Consider the following 10358-nt stretch of genomic DNA (forward strand, 5'->3'; position numbering starts at 1 on the left):
AATGCATTATACATACGGCTGCCTCTCAAGATGGTTTGGAAACTTCAAGTGGTGCAGAATTTGGTGGTCAGGTTGCTCACGGGGACAAGACGGTTTGAGCATATTACACCAATCCTAGCCCGACTGCACTGTCTGCCAATTAGTTTCTGGGCCCAATTCAAAGTGCTGATTTTGACCTATAAAGCCTTAAGTGGCTCAGGACTGCAATACCTGAAGGACCGCCTCTCCCCATATGAACCAACCTGGACCTTTTGTTCACCATCTGAGGCCCTTATTTGTGTAGCTTCCTCACAAGAGGCCCAGAGGGTGTCAACATGAGAACGGGCCTTTTCTGTGGTGGCTCCCCACTTGTGGAATGCTCTCCCCAGGGAGGCTTGCTTGGCATCTTCATTACATATCTTTAGGCGCCTGGTAAAAAATATTACTTTTCAACCAGGCTTTTGGCTGTTGAACATTCTATGGCATTTTAAATGTGTTTGTGGGAGGGGGGTTATTTGTTTGTTTTTGTTTTGTTTTGTGTTTTGTATTCTCATTTTGTGTGTTCTGTTGTGAACCACCCTGGGATGAAGCACGGTATACACTTCTTCTTCTTCTTCTTCTTCTTCTTCTTCTTCTTCTTCTTCTTCTTCTTCTTCTTCTTCTTATTATTATTATTATTATTATTATTATTATTATCCACCTAGACCCACAATTGGGTTGATCTGATAAAGAGGGAAGGGAATGATCTGTGCTTGTCTGTGATATGTGTACAGTTTTATTATAGGCTGCTGTACACTACCTGCTCTGCTAGATTTTGCAATGGAAGGTATCTTGTTGGAGTGTCAAGCAGAGCTCTCTTGCATGTGGAATAGTTTTCCAACAGCAAAGGAGCCCTACCACACTCCTAGTAGGCCAAATGTCCAGTAACAAAGGTAATTTTGCATTTTGGAAATGTACCTTAAGCCTACCTAAACTGATGCATTTTAAACCCATGAAGGAGTGAGGCTTATTGCTGTAGTTAGGCCTTCCATGCATGTTGTGATATTTCCAGTAGCTGCAAATGCATAAACTTTCAAGAGGTTTTGTTATCATGGGCTAAACTGGAGGGGAAGAGAACCTAGTTAACATGGGCCAGGTTAGCCATTACTTTGCCTTAAAGAACTATGGTGTAGAATAGGGCCCCCAGCAAAAGTGTGGCTTCATTGTAGGAGAATTATTATATAGATAAGGAAACAGTTTATTTACAGATGGGAACAAGTGGAACAAGAACAGCCACTTCCTTCTATGGGGATAGGGTGGAGAAGCGGACAAAATTACATGGTGACTTGGTCAAATTAATACCATAATATGATTCACCAGAAGCCAACAAATTTGTGGAATCTGGACATATGTACTCTCTCTTAATTTGTCCTTAATTTCCATGAAAAAATGGTGTGTTTGGTGTGTGTGTGTGTGTGTGTGTGTGTGTGTGTGTGTGTGTGTGTGTGTGTAGCTGACCTTCAGTTCTGTCCAATTATAATATGGTATACTAAATCAAAGAGCTATCTATAATCAGAAATTGCCCTGCTCTTATTATGAACCAGAGTCTGCAAAGGAAGAACCTCACAAATCTTCTGTGTAATCAACTGTTCTGTGTCATCAACATAAGCATATGGCTGTGGTCCAAATGTAAATACTCTTGAGTGACAGAATTTATCAAACAGAATGTGAGGGCACTGCGTCTTTATTCTACATGAGGAACATGAGCTGCCTTAAATTGAGTTGGACCATTTGGCCCGTACAACTCGGCTACACTGATTGGCAATGGCTCTCCAGGGTTTCAGGAAGGGTTTCAGTCCCAGCCCTGCCTGGAGACGCTGATGACTGAAGCTGGGACCTTCTGCATTCAAAGGAGATGCTCTGCCACTGAGCAACAGACCCTATTTGAGCTGTAACTCCTAGTGTTGGAAGATATAGAGCCACTAGTGGCTTGGTCCATCTCTCCTAATCCTAAGCACAACTCTGGAATTAAGGGCTCTATGAACTTGGGTGTTCTTTGGGCATTTAAACACTCTACTTATAAAAAGCAGAGGTAGCCATGAGAACTAAACCATACAGCACACACAGAAGTGAAATTCCTCACCCATGTAACTCCACTTTCCCCCCTCTTCCATTGTGCTATACCTTAGAGATGCCACAAAGATGAGCATGCAATTCAATTTTTTCGGTTTGTAGACTATGCCCCCATTGCAAAATTTTGTGGGTGCTTGTGTAATTTTGTAAAACCAACGCAGTTGCAGAACAGCTTTCACCGGAGAAGCATACAGCTCACCGCATTACTGTTACAACCTCTTGCATTTCCACTTCTGTTTTCTCCTCCATGATAGGATCTTCCTTGAAGGACATCAGACGATAGCCTTTTTTTCAGGGAAACTGATGGACACACACCGGCCACTTTCATTGGTTATCAGTTCTGTTGGTGGTAAGCAGAAATTACAGAACTGTAGAGTTGGAAGGGACAACAAGGATCATCTAGTCGAACCCTCTGCAATGCAGGAATCTTTTTGCCCAGCTTGGGATTCAAACCCACGACCCTGAGATTAAGCATCCCCTGCTCTATCAACTGTGCTATCCCACTTGAGCTATGCAGAAGGGCTGTGGCTCAGTGGAAGAGCATCTGCTTTGCATGCAGAAGGTCCCATGTTCAATCCCCAGCACCACCAGATAGGACTGAGAGGAACTCTTGCCTGACACCCTGGAGAGCTGCTGCCAGCCAGAGCTAGGTGCACTAATGGTCTAACTTGGAATGTGCCTACGTAGTGACAAGAGTTCCTTTCACTGCTATTCAGAAGCTGTTAATAGGAAGCAAAAGGGGATCGGGTGATAACATTATAAATATTCGTAAGATAATAATAATATTATTATTATTATAATAATTTATTATTTATACCCTGCCCATCTGGCTGGGTTTCCCCAGCTACTCTGGACAGCTTCCAACAAAAGATTAAAAATACATTAAAACATCAGCCATTAAAAACTGCCCTAAACAGGGCTGCCTTCAGATGTCTTCTAAACATCAGATAGTTGTTTATTTCTTTGACATCTGATGGGAGGGCATTCCACAGGGCGGGCGCCACTACCAAGAAGGCCCTTTCATCTTTCAGTGATTCACCCCTTCTGGTTAGGTCGATTTGCCCTTGTCCCATTATATTCGTGTCACCTTGATGGCCATGTCAGCAGGCTTGAACTCTCCAAGAGTCTCCATTGTTCACAAACACTCCTTATCCTAAGGACATAAGAAGAGCCTGCTGGATCAGGCCAATGATCCATCTAGTCCAGCATCCTGTTCTCACAATGAGTTATTGAGTTGTTGTTGTTATTTTGATTATGGATTTTGTGGTTTTATATTTTTATATTGTTTTGTAAACTGCCCTAAGACCTGAGGGTAGAGGGCGGTATATAAATTAAATTAAAAATAAATAAATGAACCTGATGCCTATAGGAAGCCTGAAAATGGCACATAAGTGCAACAGCACTCTGCCCCCTCTGATTCCCAGCGACTAGTATTCAGAGGCATGCTGACTCTGATAGCAGAGGTAGAACATGACCACTATGGCTACTAGCCACTGATAGACTTGAATTCTTCCCGCAAAATACTGATAGTCTGAGGGCATCTGTAAGTAGGCAACAGGGTGACGATTCTGTTGCATCAGCTTCTCAGAATTATGATGCTGGAGGAGACCCTTGAGAGTCCCATGGACTGCAAGAAGATCAAACCTATCCATTCTGAAGGAAATCAGCCCTGAGTGCTCTCTGGAAGGACAGATCCGGAAGCTGAGGCTCCAATACTTTGGCCACCTCATGAGAAGAGAAGACTCCCTGGAAAAGACCCTGATGTTGGGAAAGATGGAGGGCACAAGGAAAAGGGGACGATAGAGGACGAGATGGTTGGACAGTGTTCTCAAAGCTGCCAGCATGAGTTTGACCAAACTGTGGGAGGCAGTGGAAGACAGGAGTGCCTGGCATGTTCTGGTCCATGGGGTCATGAACAGTTAGACATGACTAAATGACCCCAAAGACTGCTCCAAGCCCAGATAATTGAAGCAGCAGCAGCAAAAACACGACCCTCTTAGCTTTCTCTCAGCTTTCTGAATGCCAGTCTACAGATAGTCACATCCACACAATACATTTAAAGCACATTCCCTGCCACAAAGAATTCTCAGAACTGTTGTTCATTAACAATGCTGGGAATTGTAGTTCTGTAAACTTTACACCTATGCTGTGGATAAGCTGTCTTTGTCCTTTTGCCAGCTTGGATGGGTGTTATATTCCAAAGGCTGGAAGAGAGCTTTCCAGCCCATTAATGATCAAGTCTTTTGTTAGACCTCCACCACCCATTACTTTGTCAGGCAAAACTAGAGTGATAAAACCCTTCATGTCAATCATGACAGCCAAACATCTCACTATGAGATGCAGACATTTACAAAAGCTTAGGTGAACTTCTCCCCATCCAACCCGTTCAGGAAGCAGAGCACAGAATTGTCCAAATACACTTGAAATGGCAGATAAGATCACTGGAATCTGTGAACCTGGGACTAAAACCTTATACAAATAGCTGTACTGGAAAGAGCCGGTCATTTGAAATGACCTTAAGAGTCTTATCTTAAAAACAAAAAACAAAACACCTTGAGTGGTACCCAGACAGGGACAGGAAATTATTCCCGTCTGAGGCAAGAGGCTTCAATTAGCCAGCCCCATTAAGAACAGGAAACACTCACCCACTTTGTCCAGAATATCTCGGGAAGCATAGAAGAGAAGGTGAAAAAGGCAACTATCACAAACAGGCAGCCACCCAAATTTCACAGCAAGAAGGATCTATTTTTACATTGCCGCTGTCCATAGAAATGAAAACAAAATGCTTATGATAACATAATGTCATTATTTTCACAATGCCACCAATTTCATAATGGACTGGTGTCTAAATCCAAAGATGCAGACCCAAACTACATGTTGCATGCCAACACCATAACAGAAGTGACACCTTTTTGAACCAGAAAAAGTCCCTTCCAGTGGTTGTGATTTGGAACAGAGAAGCAGGGAAAGCAGGGCCAGCCCCAGATTTGAAAGAGTCCTGGTGGACTCCCTCCTTTGTTGATGGGTCTTGGAAGAAGAAGAAGGAGGAGGAGGAGGAGGAGGAGGAGGAGGAGGGGGAGAAGGAGGAGGAGGAGGAGGAGGAGGAGGAGGAGGAGGAGGAGTTTGGATTTGATATCCCGCCTTTCACTCCCTTTAAGGAGTCTCAAAGCAGCTAACATTCTCCTTTCCCTTCCTCCCCCACAACAAACACTCTGTGAGGTGAGTGGGGCTGAGAGACTTCAAAGAAGTGTGTCTAGCCCAAGGTCACCCAGCAGCTGCATGTGAAGGAGCGGAGACGCGAACCCGGTTCACCAGATTACGAGACTATCGCTCTTAACCACTACACCACACTGGCTCCCAATGGAAAAGATACTTGACAGTGGCAGTAAGCAGAAGCAGCAGCAACAACTCTCCAAGTGGCTGCCATTTACATTTCCCACAATTCCCCAGAGCAATGGGGCATTGGGGGCTTTGTGGGGGCTACCCAGTGGTCCATGACAGGCATCAGCAAAGCTCAATGGGCCCTGACAAGACACTGTGAGCACGAAAGCTGCCCAAGGATGCCAGGTGTTGATCCTGGTCGTTCTTAACCCGTTGCCCACCTGCCATTCCCTCTCCTCCTGGTTGCAAATAGCAACCACCTAAAAGTAGTTTTCCCAGTTCAAAAACATGCTTCCATTTTGTGCATTTGTCCAAACTTGATCTTGTGTCTTAGAATGAGACAAATCACAAGCCTGTAAATCCTGGCTTAGCTGTGAATAGTGTGGCGGTGGCAGGACTAGGGAAGAAGCAGATGTGATGTTCACTCCAGGAACCTACATATTCACTCATTCACAGTAAACCATGGTTTGACTTAGTGTTGCATACAAACTGGGCCTTTCTTACAACCACCCTGCAAAATATGCAAGTATGCAAATCCTTGAATTTCATTCAGGGCTGAAACTGAATGACCGTGGCTTGTCTTGTTTCTCTTTAAGCAGCAAGTGCATACTTTCTCGGGTGTGACTAATGCAATGCTTAAACTGGTAAAGTCTATGATTCTTGTACAGAGTCAGAAATTTTAGACAACCACCTATTTATACATTTGTAGAAGAAAAGTATAAGGGAGATGAAAATGCACAAATGTACATTTTTATCCTGACTCTACCAAAATAACATCCTGCTTGAACATATTCTAAGGAGATGCATCACGGAAATTGTTAATAATATATTTGGAAGGGAGAAATGAAGAAAATGATAGCCCATTTTATATGCAGTGGCTCATTAGGAGAGTGTTATAGCTGCAATGGATTTAGGAGGAAAGCTGTCACTAAGAAACAGCAAATCTTATTCAATCTGGAATGTGCAGGGCTGGGTTAACCACTATGGACACATCTTCACTATTCATGTAAAGCTATATCATGCCGTTGGCGTCTCCCAAACTATCCTGGGAACTGTAGTTTGTGAAGAGTGCTGAGAGTTATTGGGAGACTCCTCTTTTCCTTACAGAGCTACAATTCCCCGAGATGTTGTAACAGTCAGTCCCTGTTCTGAGGGAACTTTGGGAATTGTAGCTTACTGAGGCGAATGGGGTCCCGTAACAACTCTCAGTGCCTTTAACAATCTAAAGTTTCTGGGAGGGAGACCATGAGGGCCAGGATCAGTGCCCATCCACAGACCAGAGGGCTGACCTAATAATAATAATAATAATAATAATAATAATAATAATAATAATAATAATAATAATATAATTTATACCCTGCCCATCTGGCTGGGTTTCCTAGGCCACTCTGGGTGGCTCCCAACAGAATATTAAAAACACAATAAAATATCAAACATTAAAAACTTCCCTAAACAGGGTTGCCTTCAGGTGTCTTCTAAGTCAGATAGTTGTTTATTTCCTTGACATCTGATGGGAGGCTGTTACACAGGGTGGGTGCCACTACCAAGAAGGTCTTTAAGAGACTTTAGATATCCAGAAAGTGATGTGGGGTGCATAGAAGAGGTGGACTGACTGCAGAGGCTCAAAAAGACCTTGGTTCACTTCCAGGCCTTGTCAGAGCAATGCTGACTAGCACAGGAGCAATAATACTTGACTTGGACTAGAGAGACAGTGACTCTTTTTTACCAAATCTATTTGGCCCAAACGGGGAGGGGGGAGCCAGCAGACATCTTACTAGCCTTCCAAAGTAACGTGACGTGTGATAACTGAACCATACATCCTAAATATATTACAAAAAAAGATGGCATTTCCCATCCTTCCTTGTGCAGAGGATAGCAAATTTAAAAACAACAAAGAATTGCAAGTGTGCATCAAGGAGCGGGTGCTTTTGTTTTGTTTTGTTTTGTTTTTTTTTGCGCAAGGATGACACGCAAATTCGTGAAGCGTTCCATATTTTTAAAAAAAAAAAAAAAAAAAAAGGAGCGGGTGCTTTTGAAAATGAAACATTAGCTATATATCAACCTGTATACAGTATGTGATAAATCAATCCTATATTGTACATCTGAGGAAGAATAAACTAAATTATGAATCTCATTTGTGGGTTTGAAATACTCTGCACAGAAATACTTCAGGGCAGAGGGATGGAACTGAAACCAAACTCCAGAAATAATAATAAAAAATATCTATCTTTTTGTAGCTTTCATGCCATTTTTCCTTTTCTACATAGAAGCCAATGTGAGAGCAGATAATGTTTACCTAACTGTCTCTTGTTCTAAGGTTCTTGTCATGAGAATCAGTTGACAGCAGCTGAATTGCAACTGGCAAGTTTGGCATGTGGCCAAATGGCTGTTCTACCAAGTGCTTGGCTCCCAACTCAAGCAACTTTTCAAAACTGCAATGCCAGTGTACCTGTTTCCACCAGTTTTGCAGCATTGTGGCAAGCTGGCATGGGAGGGAAGCCGCCACATGACCATGTCAAGCACTGCTGAACTTGTCATCGAGCCACCGAACCCAAAATAAAACTCTGAAAGGGCCCTGAACAATATGAGCATGCTTGTGATGGCCTGGGACTTGGGCTCAGACTCGGAACCAGAAGAATCTCAGTCCACACTGGATCCTTTGCCCCAGGCAGCATCTGAACCAGGTCTAGGGCCTGATTCTGAAGAGTCCCAATCTGCACAGGTTCCCCTGCAACAAGCACCAGCTGGGCCGAGTCAGGGGCCTGAGCCTGCCCTGGCTCCAGATGCGGGGATTACCTCATTGCCTTCAGCTAGGCAATCACTTACAGCTGTTCCACTACCAGTTGGGTCAGGAGAGGCTGAGGCAGCCTCTGGGTCTAGTAACCCACTGACATCTCCCGAGCTGCAGAGACTAAGGTCTGAGAGAAGGAGAGACCTGAGTACTCACAGGAGGAGTGCTCGCCTTCGGGCGAGAAAAGGACCGGCCGTTACCCCAACAGAGATAAAAGGCTGTCGCAAAACCGAAAATAGTGTCCCGGTTTGCAAACTTTACCTTGGTCTAAGAACGGAAGCCAACAGTGGAAGGGCACCAGCGGCAGGAGGCCTCATTAGGGAAAATGCACCTCGGTTTAAGAATGGATTTGGTTTAAGAATGGATTTCCAGAACAGACTAAGTTCGTAAACCAAGGTACCACTCAATGCAGCTGAGTGACTATACCATAATTTGCCACCAGGCTTTAAGGCTCCTCAAGTGAGATTTTTTGTTCTTGCCTTTTTTATACTCTAGACCAGTGTTTCCCAAATTTGGGTCCCCAGCTGTTTTTGGACTATAAGTCCCATCATTCCTAGATAGCAAGACAAGTGGTCAGGGATGATAGGAATTGTGGTCCAAAAACAGCTGGAGACCCAAGTTTGGGAAACACTGCTCTAGACCATCCTGTTTGACTTTATGTATAGAACAAAAGGTCATCTTCATGACCGGTTGGGATTGTTCATCGACTGCTTTTCTTGTAATATAAAAAGTATTCATGGTTTATAGTTAGGTAATGCTGCTTTATTGTTTTCCTTGAGGAGTTCAGTTTGTGTTTAAGATGAGAGGAGGGGAGAAACAAGAGTTAATCAGGAGGAGGAGGGGAACTCCATTCTTAAGCAGGCATGCTTGCCTTTGACATCCCCAGCGCACTTACTCCTCCTCTTTAAAACTCCATTATTTAGCGGAAGGACACACATGCTGAGTCACCGGCAAAGGTTAATAAGCGCAAGTGTTGCAACAGCAGACACCCATTAGAGGAACAAAGGAACTGTTGACAGTTAATAGTGCATAGCTAATTCTGATTAAAAAGCTAGACTGGGTGCCTTTAAAGGTCCTATAGTGAAAGGGGTTCAGAAAAGGGCATTGGCAGAATGAACTCCAGGAAGGATTCTGACTGAGCTTAGGCATAACATTTCTCCTGATTTTGTGTTTCAGTAGAATCCATGAGACATCTCTGCGGAGTGCAGCATGCATTCCACCACAACGCGGGCGAAGTCCCATCTTTCTTCTGCTTGAAGTACCTTGATGCTCTGCTAACAATTCCAGAGGGATTTTATAAACAACAGAGTGAGGGTTGGTGCAAACAATCATAATTATTAGGAGAAACGCCGCAGTAGAATGCATGGAGAAGGACTATCATGAACTGGGCAAGGAACTGCCAACCCCAGCTCAGATTGGGGCTACTGGTAAAAGTGGCCATGGAAAGGGCTGCTGGCTCTCTTCATATATAACCCAATTCCCACGAGCCTTTCTCCAAGTTATCTGAGAACTTGAACTTGCATGGACAAGTCTGACTATAAGAGCTGGATTACAGACGACACATTAAATTATATCTGGGTCTCAGCTTTCAACGTCAAGGGGTGGAGGTGAGGTGAAAGCTATCAAGCTTGACAATGTTGTGGCTGGGGATGGGGTTAGTAACACGTGTCCAAATGCAACGTAAGGAACAATTGGCAAAATTCCATCACTGGGCATGTGGGACAGGGGTACCATCTTGTCATTCACCTCAGGCAGCAAAATGTCTAGGACTGACCTGCCAAGAGGAAACTGTATCTTCATGGCACTTTTAGGGGAAGGGGAATCAGGGCATTCATTCAACTGACCTATCCTCCCCCCAATTCAAGTCAAACGATGCCCAGAATTTAGCTTCAGCCCCTTATTCCTGTCAACAGGAGGCTACAAAGGAACAATTGAAAAGTGCTACTGGCAACAGTGGCGCCAGTGATGGATTTTTCAATGGCATATTTTGTTACTACTTTAAAATATATTATTTCATACTTTCTGTTTAGCACTATAGCACCAAAGCACTGGGTTCGCCTCTGAAAGAGCACACTATATGGGACTCTTGTGCTTT

This window comes from Podarcis bocagei (genome assembly GCF_964188305.1).
Source record: "Podarcis bocagei genome assembly, chromosome: 3".
NCBI classification, from domain to species: domain Eukaryota; kingdom Metazoa; phylum Chordata; class Lepidosauria; order Squamata; family Lacertidae; genus Podarcis; species Podarcis bocagei.